This window comes from Triticum dicoccoides, chromosome 4A (assembly GCF_002162155.2).
Source record: "Triticum dicoccoides isolate Atlit2015 ecotype Zavitan chromosome 4A, WEW_v2.0, whole genome shotgun sequence".
Taxonomy (NCBI): domain Eukaryota; kingdom Viridiplantae; phylum Streptophyta; class Magnoliopsida; order Poales; family Poaceae; genus Triticum; species Triticum dicoccoides.
The window spans coordinates 543,881,633-543,898,445 of record NC_041386.1 but is presented as its reverse complement, the minus strand read 5'-3'; positions in this window follow the sequence as shown (position 1 = coordinate 543,898,445).

Below are 16,813 nucleotides of genomic sequence, written 5' to 3'. Positions count from 1 at the left end.
ACCTCGAGGCAGGGTGAGGTAGTGGTCTTTGTCGACCACATAGGCCGTAGTTTCAAACCGCCTGGGTCGAAGTTTTTCCGGGATGTTCTTGCCAGTTTCCAACTCCATCCTCAAGATATCGGACCCAACTCGGTGTCCAATCTATGCAACTTCCAAGTCTTCTGTGAAGTATACTTACAAGAAGAACCAACTGCTGAGCTGTTCTGGGACTTTTTTCATCTGAACCGGCGTACAGAGTTTGTAAATGGTCCCAACACTGAACTTGGTGGTGTCTCTATTCAAAAGCGGAAGGAAGTTGAATTTCCTCATGCCAAACTGCATAGTCACCCTAAGGAATGGAACCAGACTTGATTCTACTGCAGAGATATCTCTCCTAAAGATGAGAATCCTCTTCCAGGCTATCGTGATCACCAGCTTTCCAACACTCATCCAATGCCGGAAAGTTTAAGTTCTACAGAACGGGCCAAATATGCCCCTCAACTCGCCAAGCTCCGGGCGTTTATGGCCAATGGTTTATCAAGCGTTGATTTCGTGCGTTGCTGGATATCTTGGAGCGTCTTGTCACTAAGCCGCCACCCCGGTTTAATGTGTGAGTCTACCGGTGATGTTGAAGACCCCCAATGCCATATCAACATTCAGATAACCGATGAAGAGGTCACTGAAGGCGTTAAGAAAATTTTGAATGAATCGGAATCTGTCTGTCACCAAACCGGCTTGAACCCCTTATATACTCAAAATAAACCGCCTACTGTAAGCACTATGCTTCCTTTTTATCTTTGATATCTTTTAAATTGTTCAATCTTGTGAACTTTCCTCTATTTGTCAAGGATAATGCTTGCATTGTTCTGGAGACTTATAAAAGATGTAGTGAATCAGAGAAAATAGGCATTAGCTCCCATGTACAAAGTGCATAACTTGTTATACGCTTTGTACTTAGAAAATACATATCCTGTTGTTGACATATCTTAACTGTTACAGGGCGAGCTAAGCAATAGAGATGCCCAAACCGCTGATTTGCAAGAGAACGTGAAGTCCTAGCAAGCAGAGGTTGTGAAAGCCAAGGAGGAGCTGACCAAAGCCCTGACAGCTATGGAAAAGATAAAGGAGTCTTTTAACAAAGAACATGCTGACTAGGAAATCGAGAAGGCCGGTTTAACCAAAAGAGCTAAGGATGCCGAAGCAGCCCTGAAGCCAGTTGTAGATGAACTAACTGGTTTGAAGTGGCAAATCAACGCTATGACGTCCGCTGTATTTGGTAAGTATCTCCTTATGATGTTTTTCCAATTCATGAGACCTTGTTGTTTACCAGTCTGGCTGATATTAAACCATGACATGCACTCGCATTACTCATCTGGGTGCTGATATGCGGATGAAGCTTAAAGCGGCTTATACCTTGATTGAACAGCTGTACTCTGGAACCCAGTGTGCTATTTACACTGCGGCTTACAATAAGCCGGCGCCATCACTGATAAAATAAACTCTTGAGAAGCTGGCCATGTTACCAGCCCGGATTACCGAACTGAAGAAGGCAGCCGCAAGAGCAGGAGCATTAACCGTGCTAATCCGGGCCAAGGCATGGATTCCGGACCTTGAAGCGGATGACATTATAAAAGGATATCCATGTGTGAAGGAGGATGGTTCAAACTTCGGCAATGATGATCTCCGAAGGCTGATAGAGGAGATGCGGCCAATAGCCAGCAAACTGCAGAAGACACAGACTTATCTCATCTCCAACCGGCTTACGACACTGAAGGGAAGAGACAACCTGCTGAAATCGATGAAGTCGAAGAACTTGTGCCTCCAATCCGTAAGCATACTTACGCTCCTGACATTAACCCCTCCAGCCTTATCCATGAAGAAGCCGTGTTTCAAGCTTTAACCGGAATCGATTGGTCAACGGTTGATTTCCAGCGTCTGGGGAGGGATGAACAAGAAGTAATTGCACCAAATGACCCTCAACCGTCAAACCATCCAGACGAAGCATCTTAAACCGTCAGCTGGTTTACCAGCTATTGTGCGCCAATGCTTTAAAAACAATTATTCAATCGGAGCTGTTTTGAAGCTTCTTGTAATAGGATAGCAAAAACTCCTTTAACTGTCATGCCATTGAGCATGTTTTGTGGTGCTTTGATATTGTGAAAACTTGCTCCACTTTTTGGGATCTATTTATGCATAGCCCATGATGATTTGTGTTCCTGGATACAAGAACTTGAAAGTGTCCTAGTGGTTTACCACTGGACGGGTCATGATGCCCAAAAATATACAATACTTGGATGGATAATCAAAGTTTGTATATAAAAAATAATATCTGCAACATACCTTGTTGGCTGACCAACTGCTTGTATGGTAAAGGTGTAAACACCAATCCGGAGCATTGCTAACTCCTTCCTTAATTTGCCGGATTATGATAATAAACCATACCGGGATATAATGAGCACCGGGTTTCCTTATAACACTGGCGGCTTGTTAGTCAAAACCAGACCGGGTTAATGCACGCCGGATTATAACTGATCAAAGACTGACAACTTGTAGTTGAAAGCCAAGCCGGGTCAAGGACACCGGTTTGTCAGAAGATACTATGAACCTGAACAAAGTCAAAAAACTTGGCAAATAGAACTCAAAAAGAACATGCAAGGCTTTTTACGACCTGCCAGGCTCCAAATCGAGGCTTTTCATGGGCTACCAGGCCACTGGGTTAAACCATTTAACAAAGCCTTTTAAGATGGGCCTCCAATTAACCAATCGTCATTTTAAATTTGACAAGTTCAGGGTCTGTATAAGATTGACTTGTCAAACGTTCGGCGGGTCATACCAGGATTACGTGGACAGGAGTGTCTTACTTGATGAAGGCAGGTTAACCCGGGGTTTTAGGTGAATACACCAGGCTTCCAAGCTGTGGCTTGATAGCCTATTACAAGGGTTCAAAACTCATTGTTCTTTGAGAAGCAAAGAGCCCCTAGATAATATGTGAGCTGTGCTCGGTGGTTACCTATGTTTGAGTTGTGCTTAATGCAACAAACTCTCTTTGGCTCCACATAATGTCCTTTTGGCTTAACGCCTATCAAGAGGTGTAGCTATGGTGTGATAACAACCAAGCCCCCTAGTGAAATCCCTTTTAAACCGATCAAGAGGTGTAGCTATGGTGTGATAACAGCCAAGCCCCTAGTGATATCCCTTTGTGGTTTCAAAACCGATCAAGAGGTGTAGCTATGGTTCAGATATGACCAAGCCCCCTAGTGATTATCTTTATATACGTGCGGCTGCAGAGACCGGTTTAACAAAACTCCGCTTTGTCAGTAGAGTAAGCACACACATGATGTAAAAAGAACAGAGACCCCACTTTATTCGAGGCTCCGATTTATTATATAATATATACATTGTCATAAATATGTACATATGAAGAGCCTGTGGCTCAAGTATAGTAAGGCCGAAGAAGAGCTATATTCCACGGCCGCTTGGTCTCCTCCTCCGATTTATGTGAGTCTTTGTGCTCTCGAACATCAATGAGGTAGTATGATCCGTTGTGCAGATTCTTGCTGACCACAAAAGGTCCTTCCGAAGGTGGGGATAACTTGTGCATATCAGTCTGATCCTGGATGAGCCGGAGCACCAGATCGCCCTCTTGAAATGTTCTGGTTTTAACCCGGCGGCTGTGATAACGTCGGAGGTCTTGTTGATAAATCGCCGAACGTGCTGCTGCAAAATCACGCTCCTCATCTAACAGGTCCAGAGAATCCTGACGTGCCTTCTCATTATCAGCTTCAACATAAGCTGTCACACGGGGCGAGTCATGACGGATGTCACTAGGAAGAACTGCCTCCGCTCCATAAACCATGAAGAAAGGTGTGTAACCCATAGATCTGTTGGGTGTGGTGTTGATGCTCCATAACACAGAAGGTAACTCCTCAACCCAACAACCCAGTGTCCGTTTCAAAGGAACCATAAGCCGGGGTTTAATACCTCGCAAAATTTCTTGATTTGCCCTCTCCGCTTGACCATTAGATTGGGGGTGAGCCACCGATGCTATATCAAGCTGGATGTGCTCACGTTGGAAAAATTCCTCCATCTCTCCCTTTGACAGATTAGTACCATTATCAATTATAATACTGTGTGGAAAGCCAAACTGGAATATCACCTTTTTGATGAACTAAACCGTCGTGGCCGCATCACACTTACTGGCTGGCTCTGCTTCCACCCATTTGGTGAATTTGTCAACTGTCACTAACAAGTGGGTCTTTTTGTCCTTGGATCGCTTGAAGGGTCCAACCATATCAAGCCCCCAAGTCGCAAACGGCCAAGTTATTGGAATCATCCTCAATTCCTAAGCCGGAATATGAGCACGGCGTGCAAATTTTTGACAACCGTCACATCTTTTGACTAAATCCTTCATATCAGCGTGAGCTGTTAACCAGTAAAAACCGTGGCGAAAAGCTTTAGCAACCAAAGACTTTGAACCGGCGTGGTGACCACAATCCCCTTCATGGATTTCTCGCAAAATCTCACAACCCTCTTGAGGAGAGACACAACGCTGAATTGTCCCTGAAACGCTATGTAACTCTCCATTGAGTATGGTCATTGACTTGGAACACCGGATTATCTACCGGGCCGAGGTTTCATCCTCCGGTAACTCGCCCTGGTTCATGTAAGCCAGGTATGGGATTGTCCAATCCGGTATGACATGCAACGCTGCCACCAATTGAGCCTCCGGATCAGGAATACCCAACTCCTCCTCTGTTGGTACCTTGACCGACGGATTATGCAGCACGTCAAGAAAGACATTTGGTGGGACTGGTTTACGCTGAGAACCAAGGCGGCTTAAAGCGTCCGCCGCTTCGTTCTTTGGCCGGTCTATATGGTCCACCTGATAATCCTTGAAGTGACCAGCCACTGTGTCCACCTCTCGTCGATATGCAGCCATGAGTGGGTCTTTGGAATCCCAAGTGCCAGACACCTATTGAGCCACCAGATCTGAATCCCCAAAGCACTTAACCTGGCTTAAGTTTATTTCCTTAGCCATCCGAAGACCGTGGAGTAAGGCCTCATACTCAGCTGCATTGTTAGTACAAGGGAACATTAAACAGAGGACATAACAAAACTTGTCACCTCGTGGGGAAGTTAGTATGACTCCAGCCCCCGAGCCCTCCAACTATCTGGATCCATCAAAATGAATAGTCCAATACGTGTTATCTGGCTTTTCCTCTGGTGAATGCAACTCTGTCCAATCATTGATGAAGTCCACAAGTGCTTGGGACTTAATTGCTGTTCGAGATGTGTATTTGAGCCCGTGAGGTCCAAGCTCAATAGCCCACTTGGCAATCCGGCCAGTTGCTTCTCTGATTTGAATGATATCTTCCAGAGGGGCTGAACTGACCACTGTGATAGGATGACCCTAAAAATAATGTTTGAGCTTCAGGCTTTCCATAAACACTCCATACACCAGCTTCTGCCAATGTGGATATCTCTGCTTTGATTCAATGAGCACCTCACTGATATAATAAACCGGCTGTTGAACCGAATACTCCTTTCCAGCTTCCTTGCGCTCCACCACAATAGCCACGCTAATAGCTCGGGCATTAGCAGCCACATATAGCAATAACGGCTCTTTATCGATCGGGGCTACAAGCACAGGCGGTTCAGCTAACTGCCTCTTCAGATCCTCAAACGCTTTATCAGCCGCCTCGCTCCAGACAAAATCATCTGTTTTCTTCGGCATCTGATATAAAGGGATAGCCTTCTCCCCAAGACGACTGATAAACCGGCTCAAAGCCGCAATCCGGCCGGCCAAACGTTGAACGTCATTGATACACGCCGGTTTAGCCAAAGATGTAATTGCTGAGATTTTTTTCTGGATTAGCCTCGATGCCTCTGTTTGATACCAGAAAACCCAAGAGTTTGCCTGCCGGGACACCAAAGACACACTTTTCTGGATTGAGCATCATCTTGTAAACCCGGAGGTTGTCAAAGGTTTCTCTCAAATCATCTATCAATGTTTCCTCCTTCCTGGATTTTATCACAATATCATCCACATATGCATGAACATTACACCCAATTTGCTTGTGAAGACAATTCTGAACACAACGTTGATAAGTCGCCTGGGCACTTTTAAGCCCAAAGGGCATGGGGACATAACAGAAGGCTCCAAAGGGAGTGATGAAAGCTGTCTTCTCCTGGTCCTTAACTGCCATTTTGATCTGATGATAACTAGAATAAGCATCCAGAAAACACAAACGGTCACAACCCGCTGTAGCATCGATGATCTCATCAATACGAGGGAGGGCAAAGGGGTCTGCAGGGCAAGCCTTGTTCAAGTCTGTGTAATCTACACACATACGCCAAGTGCCGTTTTTCTTAGGAACCAACACCGGATTAGCCAACCACTCCGGGTGAAAGACCTCCACGATAAACCTTACGGCGAACAACCAAGCTACCTCTTCACCAATAGCCTTGCGCCTTTCTTGATTGAAGCGGCGGAGAAACTGTCGGACCGGTTTAAACTTAGGATCAATGTTAAGTGTGTGCTCAGCGAGTTCCCTCGGCACACCTGGCATGTCAGAAGGTTTCCATGCAAAGATGTCCCAGTTCTCATGGATGAACTCTATGAGCGCGCTTTCCTATTTGGGATCCAGGTTAGCGCTGATGCTGAACTGCTTGGATGAATCGCCAGGAACAAAATCAACCATCTTAGTATATGTGGCTGATTTAAATTTCAATGCCGGATCGTGTTCCGTAGTTGGCTTTTTCAAAGAGGTCATATCTGCCGGATCAACTTGGTCTTTATAAAACTTCAGCTCCTCAGTGGCACAAACTGACTCAGCATAAGCCGCATCACCTTCCTCACATTCCAAAGCGATCTTCCTGCTCCCATGTACTGTGATGGTCCCCTTATGACCTGGCATCTTAAGCTGTAGATACACATAACACGGCCTCGCCATGAACTTAGTGTAAGCCAGCCGCCCAAACAAAGCGTGATATGGACTTTTGATTTTCACCACCTCAAAAGTCAATGTTTCTGACCTTGAATCATGACCATCTCCAAAAGCCACCTCTAAGGCTATCTTGCCCACTGGATATGTAGACTTACCAGGCACCACACCATGAAAAACGGTGTTTGACGGTTTAAGATTCTTATCTGTCAACCCCATACGACGGAAGGTATCATAATATAGAATGTTGATACTACTTCCCCCGTCCATGAGTACCTTAGTGAACTTATATCCCCCAACTTGAGGGGCCACCACTAAAGCCAGATGACCTGGATTGTCAACCTTGGGGGGGGGGGGGTGATCCTCTCTACTCAACAAAATGGGTTGCTCAGACCAGTGCAAATACTGAGGTACCGCCGGTTCAACAGAGTTTAATGCCCTCCTGTGAAGCTTCTGATCATGCTTATACAAGCTAGTGGTGAAGACATGATACTGCCCACTATTTAACTGCTTAGGATTGCTTTGATAACCCGACTGCTACTGCTGCTGGTTCCCCTGATGATTGTAACCTCCCTGGTTCCCTTGATTCCCTTGATTGTTGTATCCAGTTTGATTGCCCTGAAATCATGAACCGGAGCTGCCGCCTCCGTAACCCGGCCCATGGAAACCACCTCCTGAACCGCCGGGCGGGCCATTATCGTACTGAAACATATTGGAGTTCTTGAAATCTCGCAGGATATAACAATCCTTCCAAAGATGTGATGCTGGCTTCTCCTTTGATCCATGCTTTGGACATGGCTGGTTTAACAGGCGCTCCAAATTGGGGCCTGAACCTCCGCCTCTCTGGGGCTGCTTGCCCTTATGGTGCTGACCATTCTCCTGAGCATTGGTGTTAGCCACGAAGTCCAAACTGTTGTCAGCCTTGCGCTTACCATTGTTCCCATGGCTTGCCGGATTATGCTGCTGACCCTTGGTGTTGCCGTTCTTTTTCCCTTTCCCTGGTTTGTCCTCCTCTGAGTTAGGGTCTTTGGTATTATCTGAATCAGCGTATTTAACCAAAGCGGCCATAAGCGTTGACATATCATTGCAGTGACGTTTAAGCCTTCCTAACTTCTGTTTGAGCTGCAGAAAACGGCAATTGCCCTCCAATGTTAGTACTGCGGTATCTGCATTGATACGATCCGATGAATGCAAAATAGCTGAGACCCACTTTACCCAATGGGTCGTGGACTCCCCATCCTCTTGGACACAAGCGGCCAGATCCACAATTGACATGGGCTGCTTACAAGTATCTTTGAAGTTCTGGATAAACCGGTGCTCAATTCGGCCCATGATCTGACAGAGTTAATTGGTAAGCTCTTCAACCAAGTACGAGCTGTTCCTTCCAACATCATGGTGAAGTATTTAGCACATACTGCTTCATCCACATCCAACATTTCCATTGCCATCTCGTAGCTTTCAACCCACGCCTCTGGTTGCAGATCGGCGGTGTAATTGGGCACCTTACGAGGCCCTTTGAAATCCTTGGGCTGTCTCACATTACGCAAAGCGGGGGTAAGACATGGCACTCCTAAGGAATCGAATACCACACCTGGTTCTTCTCAAGTGGTAGGGTGAACCAGAGTAGGTTGACAGGCTCCGAGCAGAGCTGCTTACTCGGCCTCTCGACGTGCGTGACCATGATCCACCACATCCTGCGCATTAGCACCTCCCCCTGCTAGGTTGTGCCCTCGCGGCGAGTTACGGCGACGTGCACTGCTTGACACGGCCGGTTCATCCTCAACGTGCCTGATGTAGCTCCGGCTTGGACGGGGGGGTGTGGGGTGGAATGAATCCTCTCACGACTGTGCGAATATGCCTGCTACTGGTTTAGAGCTGTTTAAAGGAGATCTCTGGCCCGTCGTGCCTCAATCACAACTGGTGATCCGCCGTTGGTTGGGAGGGCTGCCAATCGTGAAGCAGCAGCCACAATGTTGTCCAACAGGTTGGAGTAATGCCCGGGAGGTGTTGGAACATACTGTGGCAAAATGTTGTTCTGACGAGGCGGGTCCGTTGTGCGCAACTGAACCGGCGCTCCTATTCCTGGCGCCTCCGTCCGGTTTAATATTGGCTGGGTACTCGTTCCTGCTCCTGGCGTATTGAAGAGATTTCTTGGCTCATAACTCGGCGGGAGATGTGATCGGTATCTTCTTCTCATGACTTCCTCTGAAGCATTCTGATCCAGCCTAAGCCGGTAGGCCTGAGCTTCCAACTCGGCCCGTTCTGTAGCCATCCTAGCATTCTCTGCCACTAGGTCTGCTTTAGCCTGATTTATCTGATCTTTCACCTTTGCAATCTCCACATTGTGATGATCCTGGGCTGCTGCGTCCACTTCTGCGGCCATCAATGTTGCCAAAGCGTTGAACAAGTCAGACAGAACTTGAGATGGAGGTGGCGCAGAGCTCCCCGCCCCCGCCGGCGTGGCTGTTGCAGAACTGTAGAGCATTGCTGCGGCAGTTGATGAGTGGGGCGCTGATTGTGTATCGGCCATGAAGATAGCGGCCCGGTTTGGCAGATCAGGGGAGTCCGGAATACTGTTGCCCTCAGAACCTCCACTAATCCGGCCATCTTGCAGCTGATAGAGCGATTCGGTTTCTCCAGATGACTCGTCGTCGGAGCAGACAATGGTTTCTCCATCGGATGCCGGTCCGTCCTCATACTCTGCTCCATGGATGACACCTACGAAAACATGCTTTGTCATGGGCTGAACCGGGGACGGGCTTGGACGCTGAGCCGTCTCGATGATGTCCGTGCAGGTGTCCTGTTCAGGGCCCGGTTCGCCAATCTTGCCGATGAAGACGTGAATTCCACCAAAGGGGACCCGGTACCCGTATTCGATTGAATCGGCCTCGGGGCCCCATCCTGCGTTGTCGATGTAGAGCTTGCCGCAACGACTCTTCGTCATCCGGCCCACAGCGTATCCCTTGAGTCCATCAAAGCTGCCCTTTAAGAACTCAAAACCATCGTGTGATAGCCCCACGGTGGGCGCCAATTGTCGTGGGTTTGTCACGGCAGATGTCCTTGTGGAAGGACTTAGTCGTGGAGCCATCGCTACGGGTTAGCTTAAAGGGGTTAAACCGGACAAGGGGACACGGGGAGTTTATACTAGTTCGGCCCCTTCGATGAAGGTAAAAGCCTACGTCTAGTTTGTGATTAGTATTGCTAGGGTTTCGGTGACCAAGGAGCGAATCCGCTTTGACTGGCCCTTGAGTTGTTGTTTCCTGTCCTCAAACCATGGCCCGATCGTCCCTTTATATACATAGGTTGACGCCCGCCGGTTTACAGAGTCCCGAGGCCAGATCATAAAGGTGTCCGGCTCGGTCTCTATTCCTCTAACTTACAATACAAGTTTACATAATAAGGTCGGTTTACATCTACATGTGTTAACTCGCCTTTGGGCCTTGGGACTTCACAAAGCGCCATCATTCTTATGTCTTCATGGGCTTCTAATCTTCATAAAGTTAACCCAGCTACTCCTGGCCGGTTTACGTCCAGTAGTAATATCCCCAACACTACCCATAGCTAAAGATAGAAAACAGGAACACAAAATAAAAACTACTTAGTGATAAAGCAAACAAGCACACACGAGAATATTCACCCCACGCTATAACTCCCCGGCAATGGCGCCAGAAAAGGTCTTGAGAACCCACAAGTATAGGGAATCAATTGTAGCCTCTTTCGATAAGTAAGAGTGTCAAATCCAACGAGGAGCTAAAGGTGGAACAAATATTCCCTCAAGTTCTATCGACCACCGATACAACTCTACGCATGCTTAACATTCGCTTTACCTAGAACAAGTATGAAACTAGAAGTACTTTGTAGGTGTTTTCGGATAGGTTTGCAAGATAATAAAGAGCACGTAAATAAAAATTAGGGGCTGTTTAGATGAAGACACAACTAAGTGAGTTTTAGTAGAGAGCTTTTTGTCACGAGAAAGTTATTTGTCCCTAAGCAATCGATAACTAGACCGGTAATCATTATTGCAATTTTATTTGAGGGAGAGGCATAAGCTAACATACATTGTCTTCTTGGATCATATGCACTTATGATTGGAACTCTAGCAAGCATCCACAACTACTAAAGATCATTAAGGTAAAACCCAACCATAGCATTAAAGCATCAAGTCCTCTTTACTACTGTCGTGGGTTTGTCACGGCAGATGTCCTTGTGAAAGGACTTAGTCGTGGAGCCATCGCTACGGGTTAGCTTAAAGGGGTTAAACCGAACAAGGGGACACGGGGAGTTTATACTAGTTCGGCCCCTTCGATGAAGGTAAAAGCCTACGTCTAGTTTGTGATTAGTATTGCTAGGGTTTCGGTGAAAATACGAACTTTGTGTAACTTGGCCCATTTTCTAAATTACTTTTAAACCGTTCAAAATTAGAAAAAACTTTAAACATCAAAAAGTAGCGCATTTTCATAAGCTTTCCAACGCCATATCATTTGCCTCAACTGGGCTAGCCATTTAGAAATGGCATCGAAACTACCAACTCTATTGTTCGGTTTGCAAAATTTTACGATTTTCCAAATTACACTTTAACCATAGGGAATTAGAGAAAACTTTCTATATGTGGAAGGAGCGTTTTTGCACTAGCTTTCCAACTCCGTATTATTTGCCTCATTCTGATAAACAATTTAGAAATGCGATCGAAAATACGATTCATGTTTTTTGTATGAAGAAAAAATGGTTTCAAAACTGTTCTTAAACCGCTTACATTTTGCCAAAAAATTAACTTGGGTCATGATACTGGTGTCCATAGCTTTCCAACGGTATATAGCAAGCCCCATTTGGGCAATGTTGGCGGAAGTTCAACCTAACACAGGGGGAAGTTCAGGTCGTACAACTCAGGCAGTAAAATTGCAAAAAACGCAATTTCATCATGACCCAAGTGCAAAATCCGCCAACGAGCGAGATTCCTATTTAAAACCGGTATTTAGTTGCTAAAAATTGTTTCTAGATTACACTAACATCATATAGAATACGACTAACCAGAATAATTCGCAGGGGAAGCCACGATTGTGAAGATAGCCCGAAAGTCGGGTTCGTACAGAGGGAAGTTCACGCGCATTACTCAGGCAGTTCAGGTTGTGATTAGAATATTATTCTGATCCCGTGATCAGAACAGGGATCGAGCTTAGGAAGAGATCCCTGCCTCCAGCTCTCGCACGCTATAGCTTAGGAAGAGATCCCTCCCTCCGGCTCTCGCACGCTATATATATATATATATATATATATATATACATATATATATATATATATATACATGGCCCTCTTACCTCCAATATGGTACGAAGTTAAGGATCAATTAGACCACTGTGTAATGAATCAACGGCTCAAATTTATTACATACTCTTATATCTCTATTTTGTTCCAAGGTGTGCATTGATGGGGAATTTTTTCATGGGATATTGCCCGTGCGTTGTTTTATTTGACAGACATGTGCATGTCGGACCTGGCGCTCTTGAAGGCACATCGTAAGGACATAAACTTTCACAAATTCTGAGTGCCTTCATTATATTTGTTCCTTGAGAGATGACCCCCGACACTTTGTGCGTACAAATAGGATATCTCAAAAGCATATGATTGGTTGATTGGGAGTTTTTGGATAAGGACTTGCTCAAATGTGGCTTTCTTTGAGACGTAGATTTCTCATATCATGGTGTATGTTTCCTCGGTAAAATATTATGTGAAATTTAATGTGAACCATGGGCCATGGGGGTGTGGTCAGCCTCTATCGCCCTAGATGTTGGGTAGCCCTGGCCGACCAAAGAAGGATATGGGCAATACATGCTGGGGCTAGCACTCCTGTCATGGCACTGAGCATGACCATTCACTTACCATGAGACTTTTTTCATGTTGGCATGAGACGATCATGTCATGCGTCCAGGTACGAACTTGTTTTTGCCCGGCCTTTCCCAAATGCTCCCATACTCCGCTTCATCCCGATCTGTCAACGATCGGTAAGCACAGATCAGGTGGGAACCCGAGCGATGATGCGTCTGACCATCGTGAGACTCCAACGTTGGACCCGGCGCATCCAACGTGATGCTCTTCACTATGCTCATTTGGCAACAACAATCCTTTCTATAATCTCACAAGACACCCACCACGTCAGATGGCCTAAGCCAAATTAACTGCTCGGCCATCAGAGCCGATCATCCAACATGGCCACCGGCATGGGAAAAAATGGTAGGCCGCAACCCCAATAATGCTCTACTTACGGATGATTTGTTATGGAAGGAGATAACCGCACGTAGAGGACCGAGGCAAGGAGATCCCATCTCTCCTTAACTATTTTTGTTTTGTGCGGAAGCCTTCTCTAGTCTGCTTAGTAGTGCAGAACAAGATGGTGTGCTGGAAGGAGTGAAAGTATGCAGGAACGCACCGAGTTTTAATCACCTACTGTTTGTAGATGACTCGTTGATTCTTCTGAAAGCCTCGGAAGAGAGTGCACTTCATTTGCAAAATATGTTGAATTTGTATGAGAACTGCTCGGGGGCAAACCATAAGTGGACCAGGAGAGGTGCGTCGGGACGCGCTTGGCCCAGGCGAAGAGGTTGACTGGGTGGGGACGGCTTGGCGGGTCCATGCGACTGGCGAGACGGGGCGTGGGAGGATTGGATGGTGCGACTGGCGAGACGGGGCCAGCGGCCGACCCGAGGCGCGCGGGTGGGATAGGGGAAGCGAGCGCAGGTGGGAGCGGGGATCCCGGAGAGGATCGGTGAGGCGACAGGTATGAGGTAGGTGGCACGCGGGGTTCTGGGAAGGATTGGCTCCCGGGATTTTCTGCGCCAGCTGAAGGTGGGGTGTGACGTGGAGGCTTGATGGGAAGATATGGGAAAATATTTTCATCGAACATAACGTGTCTAGAGATTATAACATTGCATGAGGATAGATCAAGGCATCGATATCCCTTGTTCTCCAGGGGGTACCCAAGGAAAACGCAGCGAGAGGAGCGTGGCGCGAGCTTGTGTGGTGCAGTTGCAATAATGTTTGGAAAATAGAGGTAGTCGAATACACGCATGTGGTCGTAGGTGGGATGATGCCCTAGGAGGAGGAATTAGGGGGTGACGAAGTTGATGGCAAAGCAAGGTCGCCTGTTGAGGATGTATGTGGCCGTGTGAAGCGCTTCGACCCAGAACGGGGGTGGGAGTTTGGCATGGATGAGGAGGACACATAGAATGTTGTTAGTAGTCCGGATGAGGCGCTCGGCCTTCCCGTTTTGTGGTGACGTGCAGGGTAGGAGAGGCGGAAGGAAGCCCTGTGGCGACAGAATAGGTCACGCAACGAGGACGTGAGAAATTCATCGTCGTTGTCGCATTGCATGCATTGAATGGGAACATGAAATTGTGCAAGGACGTAAGAGAAGAAGCGAGAAATAGTGTTGGCGGTGTCAGATTTGTTGCATAATGGAAATGTCCACGAGTAGTGCATATAATCGTCTAGAATAACGAGGTAGTACTAAAATCCGAAGAAGCTATGAACAAGGGAGGTCCACAAAATCACAATGAACCAATTGAAAGGGTGCACTAGTCTTTATACAAAGGGAAAAAGGCAGCCGGGGCTGCTTGCCTAATTTACATGAGGGGCAAACAGTAGTTCTTGGCAAGTCTTTATTACATGAGGGAAGTAAATCACGAGCTAAAGTGGAAACAGATTTATTGCTAGCATGCGCCAAACATTGATGCCAGAGGTCACCAGTGACGACGGATAGTGCTTCTTGGACGCCAGAGTTGGTGAAGAACGCGTAGAGCTCCCCGTGGCTATTGGATCTCAGAATTATTTTCCCCGTTGCTATGTCCTTGACGGAAAAACCGAACGGATCAAATTCTATAGAAACAAAGTTATCTTGAGTAAAACCGCGTACGAAGATTAAATTCTTGATGATTGTGGGGGAAACTAGCACGCGGTTGAGAGAAAAATTGGAGAGGGATGTAGATCCTACGGCAGTAATGGGAATACGCGAGCCGTCCCCGACGAGGATTCCTGAGGAATGACGCAGAGACGGGGAACCATATGAGGTGAGAGAGCTCATCTTACCAGGGATGTGTGACGTAGCGCCCGTGTCGAGGAACTAGTCCGGCGCGGCACCGGCCTGCTGCTGCTGAATGGAGAGGTTCTGAAGCGCCGCGTAAAGCTAGTTGTATTGCTCCCAAGATGGCTCGCTGGAGGAGGCCTCGGCGGCCACCGGGCAGGCCTGGTGAGGTGGTGGCGGGCGCGGGCCTAGAACGCCCGCAACATTTGGCGCAGCCCACGGGGCACGAGGTTGGGGAAGGCTCGGAAGAAGCGCCTTGTACGAAGCGAAGTAGCCGGTGGGGAGCGATGCGAGCGAGGGAACGCCAGGAGAAGCAGCCCCGCGCCCGGACAAGGTGGCGCCAGGAGACGGGGCGCCACGGCCACGGCCGCGCCCGCGCCCATGCCCTCGCCCTCATCTGTCGTGATCGCCAGCCGAGGGAGCGGCTGGCCCCTTGCCTCGATCGTTGGAGGCGTGGTCAGGAGGACGGTCGGCGGAAGGGCCGCCCGGGCTGTGGCCGATGGAGAGTGTGGTGGCCGTGGCTTCAGGTCGACTGTCCAGGCGCACCCGCTCATTAGCCGAGATCTCCTCCATGACCAGCCTGGAGCGCGCCTGCATGAAGGTTTGGAACGGTGATTGCATTGACAATAGGGTAGCCATGACATGAAACTTATGATTGAGCCCGCGGATGAGCTGGAGCGTGAGGGACTGGTCGATGACGCGCTTGCCGACGTCCTCGAGGGCATCTGCGAGGGACTTGAGACGCCTGCTGTATTCAGCAACGGAGAGGTCGCCTTTAGTCCTGGCCATCTCAGGCCCGGCCCTAAAATCCAGGGCCTAGGCCCGATGGGCTTGACCGTGGGCCGGGCTTGGGCCTGAGTTTTGAGCCCACTAGCAGGGCCTGGGCGGGCTTGGGATTAGCATATTGACATTTTAAGGAAGAGGCCCAGCCCATGGCCCTAAGCCCTAAGGGCTTTTTAGGGCTTTTTACCAGATGGGCCGGGCTTGGGCTTGAAAAGTAGGCCCGATGGTAGGGCCTAGGAGGGCCTGGGCCTCAATTTTCTGCCATGGGCTGTTTGCGGATTTCCGCGCGCGAGGATGACAGCGTGCCCGGGCTGGTTGTCCATGAAGAGGAGGTGGAGCTGCGACCAGATGTCGTAGGCGGAGCTGGCCAGGGTGGCTACGGCGTCGAGGAGGTCCTCGCCGACCATCCCATGCATCCACAGCACGAGGGTGAGGTCGTCGTTCCTCCACACGGCGCTATGGCTGAGTGGCTCGGTGGCGAAGTCGAGGTGATGTTGAACCTCGTACTTGCAGGCGATGACGTAGAAAAGCTGGCCCCACCATGAGTAGTTCCCCGACTCAAGCTGGAGCTTGGAGGTGAAGTAGTGCGCGACGGAGAGCTTGGAGGTGAAGAAGGACCCGCGTCGGAGCCGGCCCTCCTGCGGTGAGGGACGAGCACGCCGCCGGTGCCGTCGAGCGCGAGACGGGGAGCCGGAGTGTTGCCAGCGGTTCGAAGGACGCCCGTGGTGGGTGTAGGAGCCAAGCGGGGTGCAGACGAGGAAGAGCCCGCGGTGCCCTCGGGAACGGGCATCTTGCCCCGGTCGGATGCGAGAGGTGCGCGGCGAGGAGCGGGGACCGTGGCGGCCGGAGTAGTGGTGGCCGCGGGAGGCGCGGTTGGTGTGGCGGGCGCGGCGGTGGCGAGGGGCACTGCGGCGAAGGGAGCGGGCGCCGATGCGTCGAAGTCCGCCGAACAGGAAGAGGACCGGAGGTACTCGGCGTCTGATACCAAGCTAAGTTATGCAAACTCACACCATGCTGTATTCATGACTCAAGT